This window comes from Oryctolagus cuniculus, chromosome 3 (genome assembly GCF_051225735.1).
Source record: "Oryctolagus cuniculus isolate XC-2025 breed Fujian yellow rabbit chromosome 3, ASM5122573v1, whole genome shotgun sequence".
NCBI classification, from domain to species: domain Eukaryota; kingdom Metazoa; phylum Chordata; class Mammalia; order Lagomorpha; family Leporidae; genus Oryctolagus; species Oryctolagus cuniculus.
The window spans coordinates 74,311,859-74,321,931 of NC_142869.1; the positions used below are offsets into that span (position 1 = coordinate 74,311,859).

The following is a 10,073-nucleotide window of genomic DNA, read 5'->3' on the forward strand; positions in this document are numbered from 1 at the left end:
GTGGGAATAAGAGGGGGAAGAGATGTACAATTCGGGACAGAATATTGATTACAATGGCTTCCCCCCCATAACGTCCCTCCCACCCGCAAACCTCCACTTTCCCACTCCCTCTCCCCTTCCATTCACATCAAGATTCATTTTTGATTCTCTTTATATACAGAAGATCAGTTTAGCATATATTAAGTAAAGATTTCAACAGTTTGCACCCACACAGAAACACAAAGTGAAAAATACTGTTTGAGTACTAGTTATGGCATTAAATCACAATGTACAGCACACTAAGGACAAAGATCCTACATGAGGAGTAAGTTCACAGTGACTCCTGTTGTTGACTTAACAAATTGACACTCTTGTTTATGGCCTCAGTATTCACCCTAGGCTCTTGTCATGAGCTGCCAAGGCTATGGAAGCCCCCTGAGTTCACCGACTCTGATAATTTTTAGACAAGGCCATGGTCAAAGTGGAAGTTCTCTCCTCCCTTCAGAGAAAGGTACCTCCTTCTTTGATGACCCATTCTTTCCACTGGGATCTCACTCGCAGAGATCTTTCATTTAGTTTTTTTTTTTTTTTTTTTTTTTTTTTTTTTTTTTTTCCCCAGAGTGTCTTGGCTTTCCATGCCTGAAATACTCTCATGGGCTTTTCAGCCAGATCTGCATGCCTTAAGGGCTGATTAAGAGACCAGAGTGCTGTTAAGACATTTGCCATTCTTTGGGTCTGCTGTGTATCTCACTTCCCATGTTGGATCATTCTCTCCCTTTTTGATTCTATCAGCTAGTATTTGCAGACACTAGTCTTGTTTATGTGATCCCTTTGGTTCTTAGTCCTATCATTATGATCAATTGTGAACAGAAATTGATCACTGGGACTAGTGAGATGGCATTGGTACATGCCACCTTGATGGGATTGAATTGGAATCCCCTGGTATGTTTCTAACTCTACTGTTTGAGGTAAATCAGCTTGAGCATGTCCCAAACTGCACATCTCTTCCCTCTCTTATTCCCACTCTTATATTTAACAGCAATCACTTTTCAGTTAAGTTTCAGCACTTAAGAAGAATTGTGTATTGATTACAGTATTCAACCAAAAGTATTAAGTAGAACAAACAAAAAAATACTAAGAGGGATAACATATTAAGCTGCTCATCAACAGTCAGGGTAAGGGCTGATCAAGTCACCATTTCTCGTAGTGTTCATTTCACTTTAACAGGTTTCCTTTTTGGTGCTCAGTTAGTTGTCACCTATCAAGGAGAACAAGTGGTATTTGTCCCTTTGGGATTGGCTTATTTCACTCAGCATAATGTTTTCCAAATTCCTAACAGGGATCACTTTTCAGTTAAAATTTAAACACCTAAGAAAGAGGAAATCCAAATGGCCAACAGGCACATGAAAAAATGTTCAAGATCACTAGCAATCAGGGAAATGCAAATCAAAACCACAATGAGGTTCCACCTCACCCTGGTTAGAATGGCTCACATTCAGAAATCTACCAATAATAGATGCTGGAGAGGATGTGGGGAAGAAGGGACACTAACCCACTGTTGGTGGGAATGCAAATTGGTTAAGCCACTATGGAAGTCAGTCTGGAGATTCCTCAGAAACCTGAATATAACCTTACCATTCAACCCAGCCATCCCACTCCTTGGAATTTACCCAAAGGAAATTAAATTGGCAAACAAAAAAGCAGTCTGCACATTAATGTTTATTGCAGCTCAATTCGCAATAGCTAAGACCTGGAACCAACCCAAATGCCCATCAACAGTAGACTGGATAAAGAAATTATGGGACGTGTACACTATAGAATACTATACAGCAGTCAAAAACAACGAAACCCAGTCATTTGCAACAAGATGGAGGAATTTGGAAAACATCATGCTGAGTGAATTAAGCCAGTCCCAAAGTGACAAATATCATATGTTCTCCCTGATTGGCGACAACTAACTGAGCACCAAAGGGGAAACTTGTTGAAGTGAAATGGACACTATGAGAAACAGTGACTTGATCAGCTCTTGTCCTGACGGTTGATGTACAACGTAATACTTTATCCATTTTAGTATTTTTTTTTGTACTAGTACCATTGGTTGAACTCTGTAATTTAATGACTTTTTGTCTATCAATACCTCATACTTTGCATTCTTATTCGAACTTGTAATATTTTACTGAATTCTCATTCATGAATAAAATTTTTAGAATATATTCCTTTTATATTTGTATGAGAATCATAATTTTTACCTTTCTTAGATAATCATCTATTCATCTTTCTTTACAAATATTTATGAATTTATAATTTATAAAAATCCAGCCAATTATCTGGTTAAATGATGTTCTATGAGGAGAGGCCCTATATTTTTATATGTTTTACATATTTCTTATATCACTTTAGTATATGTGGTCATATTCATATCTCTAATGTAATCTTATAATGTAATTAGGGGATTTATTTCTAAATAAAAATAGAAATTATCCAGGCTGTGGAGAGTTCCATAACAGTCAGAGTAATAAAGAGGTTGGTAACAATGCATGTAAAAATATAGAAAAAGGAGTGTATCCTTGTCTGAGTGAGGTATGGAAAATGATAAATACATGGATTTTTTTTCTGATCAGTGCTCTAAGGACAGTGTTCTTATGATAGAACTTATATGTAACAACTGAAGAACAAGTCATCATTGTTAACATGATGCTTTACTTAGATATATAGATGGTTTGTAATTCTAGGTTTAACCATAAAATCAAGATGCTTTGCTTTCAGTTCAAGATTGTTCATTCATTGTTTACTAATTTTAGAAGGTAGAATCAACATTTTTGTATTCTGGGAGCAAACTTTTGAACGAATAGCTTCTTGTAAGAACTTAGGCAGAATCACAGAAAAGATGACGATGGAGAGGTTTAATGTCTCCATTTCATCTGAGGTGACATGAACCAAGCTGGCAAGTGAAATTTACTGGATGGCTACCAAACCCACTCTGTGTATACTGTGGGTTTCCAACAGTCATGTGGGAGGGCCAGTGCAGTTTTAAGCACAGCATAGGCTCCAGACTCATACTTTCAGGGCACTAAGTCCTCTTTGAGTTATAATTTTCTTTCCAATAGGTTGCTTTTGTAAGCATTCAATTATATATTTAGTTATTTTGGTATTTTAGGTTTTCTTCAGTCAACTTATGGTTTTCAGATCTTAGAACATCACAGGGTTTTGAAAAGCTCATGGATCCTAAACCTTTTCCCAGAAATAACTGGTAAAACATCCTAAAATGGAGTTTGAAGTCCATGTAAGATATACAGTCCCATTTTTATTCTTTCCTAGAAACTGAAACTTCACTGAATAAAAACAGTGTAAAATTTATCTATTGTGGATACAGGAGACTATAGGAGGTTGTAGAGCTGTGCAGTTAGTCTTTCCAGCAGGCTTTCCATGCTCCTTCCTCAGGTAACTTACTTCAAGTCTTGGCAGTCGGGCAAGAGACCATCGTCTCTCTAGTCTCCACACTAACATTTAGGGTCAGTCACCTGAGCCTGACAGAGGAGGGGCTCCCAGCCAAAGCAGGGAAGAATGTGGTTAAGAAACTGAGTGTAGAAATGAACATTTCACAGAGGCTATATCAATTATGTACCTAAATGTTAATGTCATTTTTGATCACAGTTACATGGATATACACATTCTGTGATTCTTAAATTAGAATCTTCATTTTGCAATTGATATAGCCATGATTAGTAAAGGCACTTTTTCATCCTCTCCCCTGACTTGATATTTACTCCTACTTTTTCTCCCCAAAGCAATATATTTCTGAGAAAAAAATACAACATAGTAACTATCTCAGTTTTCAGACCAGCCAAGTCAGGAAACACTCATTTTTTAGATTACCAGGCAGTAACTCAAATTCACATTTTCTAGGCAACTTATAGACAGGAAGCAGTTATTTGCTTTGGAGGTGTCAGCAGATATATAACATGTCTGAATTATTTCCTTTTTTATGGAAAAATGAATGGCCTATCACTGTTTAAAATATATTTAAATGTAATAATCATTAATAGTGCCCATAATTTGAACGAAAAGAGAAAATACAGACATTGAAAGCAATGAACTGAAGGAATCTTGTACAAAAAAATTAAGGATAAAAACATGATTTTAAAAATCATTAAATTCCAGGTCAACATTCATTGTACCAATTATTCATTTTTTTCTACTAGAAATAAAATTCAGAGAATCAAAGAGAAAAGACTGCCACCATCCATAATTCACTTCTCATTATTTGCCATTTTACCCAATTATATGCATGAGGACATTTATTGTGTGAGCATTCCTGCTGAGGAGTATTTCTAAGCTGGAAATAATTGAACTGGACATGAAATCAAACCCACCATGGAACAGTGGTCTGTAATCTGGAGGAAAATCACCTTGAAAGAAAAGTCTAGGCTAAAGAATACAAAGATCCAGCTGGCTGCTTAGGAAGATCAGGACAGAGAAAACGTGGGAAGGAAGAGACTCAAACAGAAGACGTTCAAAAATCCTAATCTGGGTTGCTTCCATACTGTCATTTGGCCTGACTCAGGCCACCCATACACCCACCACAGGCCAGCCAGTCATCGTGAAATGAAACAACCATGCTCATTTTGGCCAGTCTTGAATCTCCTGTTTCATTACAGAGGTGGGTGGTGCTTTAGCCACATTAACCTGGACAGAAATAGAAAGGCGTTGCCTGTCAAGTGAAGTCAAATGTATGTAAAGACAAATGGTGACACATGAATAAAACACCCAGTTGTATACCATCCTAAAGAATTCATACTTCGCCTCCTCTGATGAAGCCAGTAATATTTCCAAATTGGCCTTTAAAGTCATTACAAAAACAAAACAAAACAAAACAAACAAAACAAACTTCTGATCAGAACAAGGACAGAGTAAAGAGAGGACAGAATCATTTTATGACAGTCTCAGAAAAGTATTTCACCTTTGAATGCTCTGGCTATCTCTTATATGCTATTATATTTAATAATAAATATAATAATAAAAATAAAATATGCGAGGCCAATGCTGTGGTATAGTGGGCTAAGCCTCTGCCTGCGGTGTCAGCATCTCATATGGATGCCAGTTCAAGTTGCAGCTGTTTCTCCTCCAATCAAGCTCTCTGCTATGGCCTTGGAAAAAAGTAGAAGATGGCCCAAATGCTTAGGCCCTGCACCCACATGGGAGACCTGGAAGAAGCTCCTGGCTTCAGATGGGCCCAGCTCTGGCCATTGCAGCCATTTGGGAAGTAAACCAGTGGATGGAATACCATCCTTTCTCTCCCTTTCTGTCTGTAACACTATCTCTCAAATAAAAAAAAAATAAAATAAAATAATAAAATATAAGCATCACTGGTGAAGGAGAAGCACAGCGATATTTTGATCACGCTCTTACTCTGAGGAATACAATACTGTTTCTACGTCACAACAAAGACCTAGTTGCACAAACTGCACAGCCAGACCAACCCAATTATGGTTTTCCTCTGGATCTCTTGCGCTGTGAAAGCCTTCTTGGTTTAGACCCTGCCACCTGCAGCAGAGTTCTGAACAAGAATTACACACTGCTTGTCTCCATGGCGCCTCTCACCAATGAAATCTGGCCCATCAGCAGCTGCACCCCTCAGCATATTGGACCAGCTATTCCAGAAGTTAGTTCTGTTTGGTTTAAACTGTACATTTATCATATCACTGGACAAGGACCGCCATCTCTCTTACTATCCAAAGGTACAAGACTTCGAAAACTGCCAGATATATTTCAGGGTTATGATCGGTTACTAATAACATCTTGGGGTCATGATCCTGGAGTAGTTCCTACATCAAATGTGCTTACAATGTTGAATGATGCTTTAACACATTCTGCAGTTTTAATTCAGGGACATGGTTTGCATGGGGTAGGAGAAACTGTCCATATACCATTTCCATTTGATGAAACAGAACTACAAGGAGAGTTCACTCGTGTCAGTATGGGTGTTCATAAAGCATTGCAAATATTAAGGAACAAGGTGGACTTGCAGCATTTCTGTGGCTACATCACCATGTTGAATGCTTCTAGCCAACTTGCAAGTAGAAAACTCAGTGATGCTTCTGATGAGAGAGAACCTGATTTAGCTTCTGGCTCAGATGTGAATGGGAGTACAGAGTCATTTGAAATGGTCATTGAGGAAGCAACTATGGATTCAGCCACAAAGCAAAACTCTGGTATCACAACAGAGGCAGACTGGGTTCCTCTTGAACTATGCTTTGGAATTCCACTGTTCAGTTCAGAATTAAACCGGAAAGTTTGTAGGAAAATTGCAACACATGGCCTTTGCAGAAAAGAAAGCCTTCAGAACCTCTTGCATTCCAGTAGGAAACTCTCTTTACAAGTCCTTAACTTCGTTCACTCATTCCAGGAAGGTGCTTCAACATTGGATATTCAGACAGAGCCCAGTTTTTCAAGTTTGATTTCACAGTCATCCTGTGGCGATATGGGAGTTCCACTTCCTGCAAAAAACTTAGTATTTCAAGACGGCACCTTATCAGAATGGAGTGGGCGGTCGCCTTCTTCACTTCTTGTTGCTAATCTCCATTTGCAATAATTTGGTTACACCATTTGTTGCCCACACTTTCTGCCTTTTTTTCCTCCTTGACGTTAGCTTTATAGTGTCAGCTACTAAAAAGCATCCTGCTGCTACAGTGCGGTCCTTGCTTACCTGAGACTCAGAGTTTGGGGAACATGTTCATGTTTTCTGAAGTTTTGTTCATTATTGCACCTCTTGTTGCAACAAAGTGCTTTTTAGCAGCCAGCACTGTATTTTTTACCTTGAGACAATCTGCATTTCTTTTATAAAACTACAAATATACTTTATAGGCTTTATGATGACTGTTATGTTTATAAGCAGTCACTATGAATATTGCAATGGTAATTTTATATGTTAGTTTATCAAACATAAATCTTGTTTAATTTTATATTTTGTTACCTACAGTTTATGGGATCAAAGGAAGAGATGGAACTCTTCCTCTGAAAGGCTTCTTGGTACTCGTGGTAGTAAAACTATAAAACAATAAGCATCCAGTACTGAGAGATGAGATGACGGGGCATTAAGAATTCCTGTGGATGTCTGTAAATTATGTATGTCAGTTGACCATTGTTGAAGACACGTAGATCAGTATAGTCACGTATAACATAACCTTGGTTTCTGAGGTCTTAACTCAGATGATGACTCTTCGTTGACATCTCATGAGAAGCTTTGGAAAACATTCTATTTTTAAACAGTGTTTATATGTGGACTTCTGTTGTCACTCACTTTGGGCTTTATATTTTCATAGAGTCTTTATGGAAAAAAATGGAATTCATTTTCCACTCTTATAGCTGCAGCTGTTGCACGTTTTCATCCTGATTTGTTTGTAGTATTACCAACGAATTGTTATAGAAATTGAATCTGATGTTTTCAAACCAAGGATTGTGATTTTGCGTAGAATCACACGTCAGAAGCACTAAGGCTGTGTCTTCGGATCAGAACACTTTAGTGCGAAACCTGCGTTGAAGACAGATTCTTAGGCAGTCTGGATATTAAAGGTATTTGGATGAAGTGATACATTGAATCTCTTTCAAGGCATTTCTTAAGTCATTGGTTCTTTCAATATCTCAAATGTTAATTAGAATAATTGGAATCACTTTTCGACATGTCAAGTTACCTTCCTTGGGAAGTTTGTGCAGTGTTATAGTTTAGCTCCTTTTGTAGGGTAATGGTTTGCTAGTTTAAAACTGTTAACTAAACTAACTGATCAAACAACATTGTATCTAAAATACTAAAGCACTAAAAAAATTGGGAATGTTATAACCTAACCATTTTGGCTGGCAATTTTTGTTATTTATAGAAGTGATATTTGTGTATTTAACATACTTCTGGAAATATATGCCTTTCTTAAAACTGTTAATATAACCATGCATTCAATGGCCTATCTGTAGAACTGAGTATTTTGGACCAGGTTACCTGTGGCACAGTCAGTGCTGTGTTGGGGGGGTTGAATACAGTAACGTTTAGTTTTCTACTTTATCTCATATAAGGTAGAAACCATGTGTATGTTGTTTGTCTATAAAAGGAGAAATGCATATTAATATTAAAATACTTTCTTATGACTGTGAATCACTCATTTATTTTTCCAATAATTGATATTGTACATTCCTAGTGCTCTTAGGTATGTATGTATGTATGTATGTAACTTTTATAGGTCTTCAACTGAAAGTTGTAATTATTTCTTTTGATCAGGGCCCTATAATCTCATTTTAATTTGCTTTATTTGAGTTAACCGTAGTTTATTTATTCTTGTATTAACAGTATAAGCCAACTGTAATGATATGCCCACTAATAAAGAGTTGAACATTGGTAGTTGTTGGCAGTAAACCTAATTGTTGGTGAGTTTAAAGCTTAAAACACAAGAGTGGTTTGATGCTATATTTCCTTTGAGTGGTAATGGAATAAGAAGCTGAACCTGACCCTGATCATGGATTTTAGGGAAAGTGGTTAGAAAACACAAGGTCACCCCTGGTTTCTGGTGCTGAATGACGACACAGTGACCATCCGATTCCCAGCTGGAGCCCCCTGTGCTCTTAAGGAGGGGGAGTCTGCATTTTTAGAGCTATTAGAAAGCGTGAAAAGCTGATGTTTGTCTTTGCTTTATGAATTTGGATTTGTTTCCTTCAAATATTAGCTCATGTAAAGGATGCATCCCTTACCTCTTCCAAGTGTTGATCCAATCCAACAAAAACATAAATTTAAGATATGGACTGTTATTTGCCAAAGATTATTCATGAAACAAAATTTGCCAATGTTTAATTTCATTTGGCTTTGTGCTGCCTCCCCTCCTTTCTTCCCTCACCTCCTAAAACAGCTTAAACCATGGCAAACATTATTAAGTAATCAAGAGGAAAAAAATTATCAAAAAGGGCATACTTATAGATTCTAGTATGGTACAATTTCACCTCTCAAATAAGTCTAAAGAAATTCAACTTTTATATCATTAAAAAATAGGATCATCTGATATCTTTCATTTATTTGCTTCTTTCTTTTGTTTAATATGTAATCAGATGATTTTGTATTTGTTTTTGGGGGCATATTGGTTTCTTTTATGTGATATTTTCAGTTTCTCTGCCATTTGTGTCTTTTTTATGTTTAATGTTTCAAATACAGTTTGAATTAAAAGGTTTTAAAGTACCAAAACTGTAATGAATACAGTGGATTGTTTTCTGTTATGTTCATATTATACAATGAAATGTACAAAGTGTTGTCAATTTGATTATTGACACATATAACATGTTTACAAATAAACTGTGGTGTTGATCAAGTTACTGCAAAAAAAAAAATAAAATATAAGCATCACATGAATTTTTAAACTTTTTTTTTTTAAATAAGAGCAAAGGGCCAGAATTGTGGCACAGTGAGTTAAGATACCAATTGCAATGCCAAAATCTCATATGGGAGTGACATTTCGAGTCCCAGCTTCTCTGCTTCTGAGCCAGCTCTCTGCTAATTTGCCTAGGAAAGCAATCTAAGTACTTTGGTACCTGCCAACCACAGAGGAGATGTGGATGGAGCACTGAACTTCTGGCTTTGGACTGGCCCAGTCCTGGCTGCTGAGGCCATTTGGCGTGTGAACTAGTAGACAGAAAATGGATCTCTCCGGCACCGCTGTAGCTCAATAGACTAATCCTCCGCCTGCGGCACCGGCACACCGGGTTCTAGTCCCGGTCAGGGCGCTGGATTCTTTCCCGGTTGCCCCTCTTCCAGGCCAGCTCTCTGCTATGGCCCAGGAGTACAGTGGAGGATGGCCCAAGTGCTTGGGCCCTGCACCCGCATGGGAGACCCTGGCTCCTGGCCTCAGATCAGCCCAGTGCACTGGCCGCAGCAGCCATTGGGGGGTGAACTAATGGAAAAGGAAGACCTTTCTCTCTGTCTCTCTCTCTTACTGTCCACTCTGCCTGTCCAAAAAAAAAAAAAAAAAAAAAACACACACAAAGAAAATTGATCTCTCTCTCTCTCTCACACACTCCCCTTCAAAGAAAAATAGATAAATCTTTAAAAAATAAATAGAAAACAA

General features: G+C 37.6%; 1 pseudogene across 1 annotated transcript in view; it reads left to right on the forward strand.

Annotated features, from left to right (window-relative positions):
* LOC103348842 (protein FAM91A1 pseudogene) overlaps positions 1-9,344 on the forward strand; it is a 97,391-nt pseudogene extending 88,047 nt beyond the window's left edge. Inside the window, exon 2 of the transcript XR_016231129.1 lies at positions 5,341-9,344. The product of XR_016231129.1 is annotated as a protein FAM91A1 pseudogene (transcript). The remainder of the gene's footprint in view (positions 1-5,340) is intronic.
* Positions 9,345-10,073: the final 729 nt, after the last annotated feature.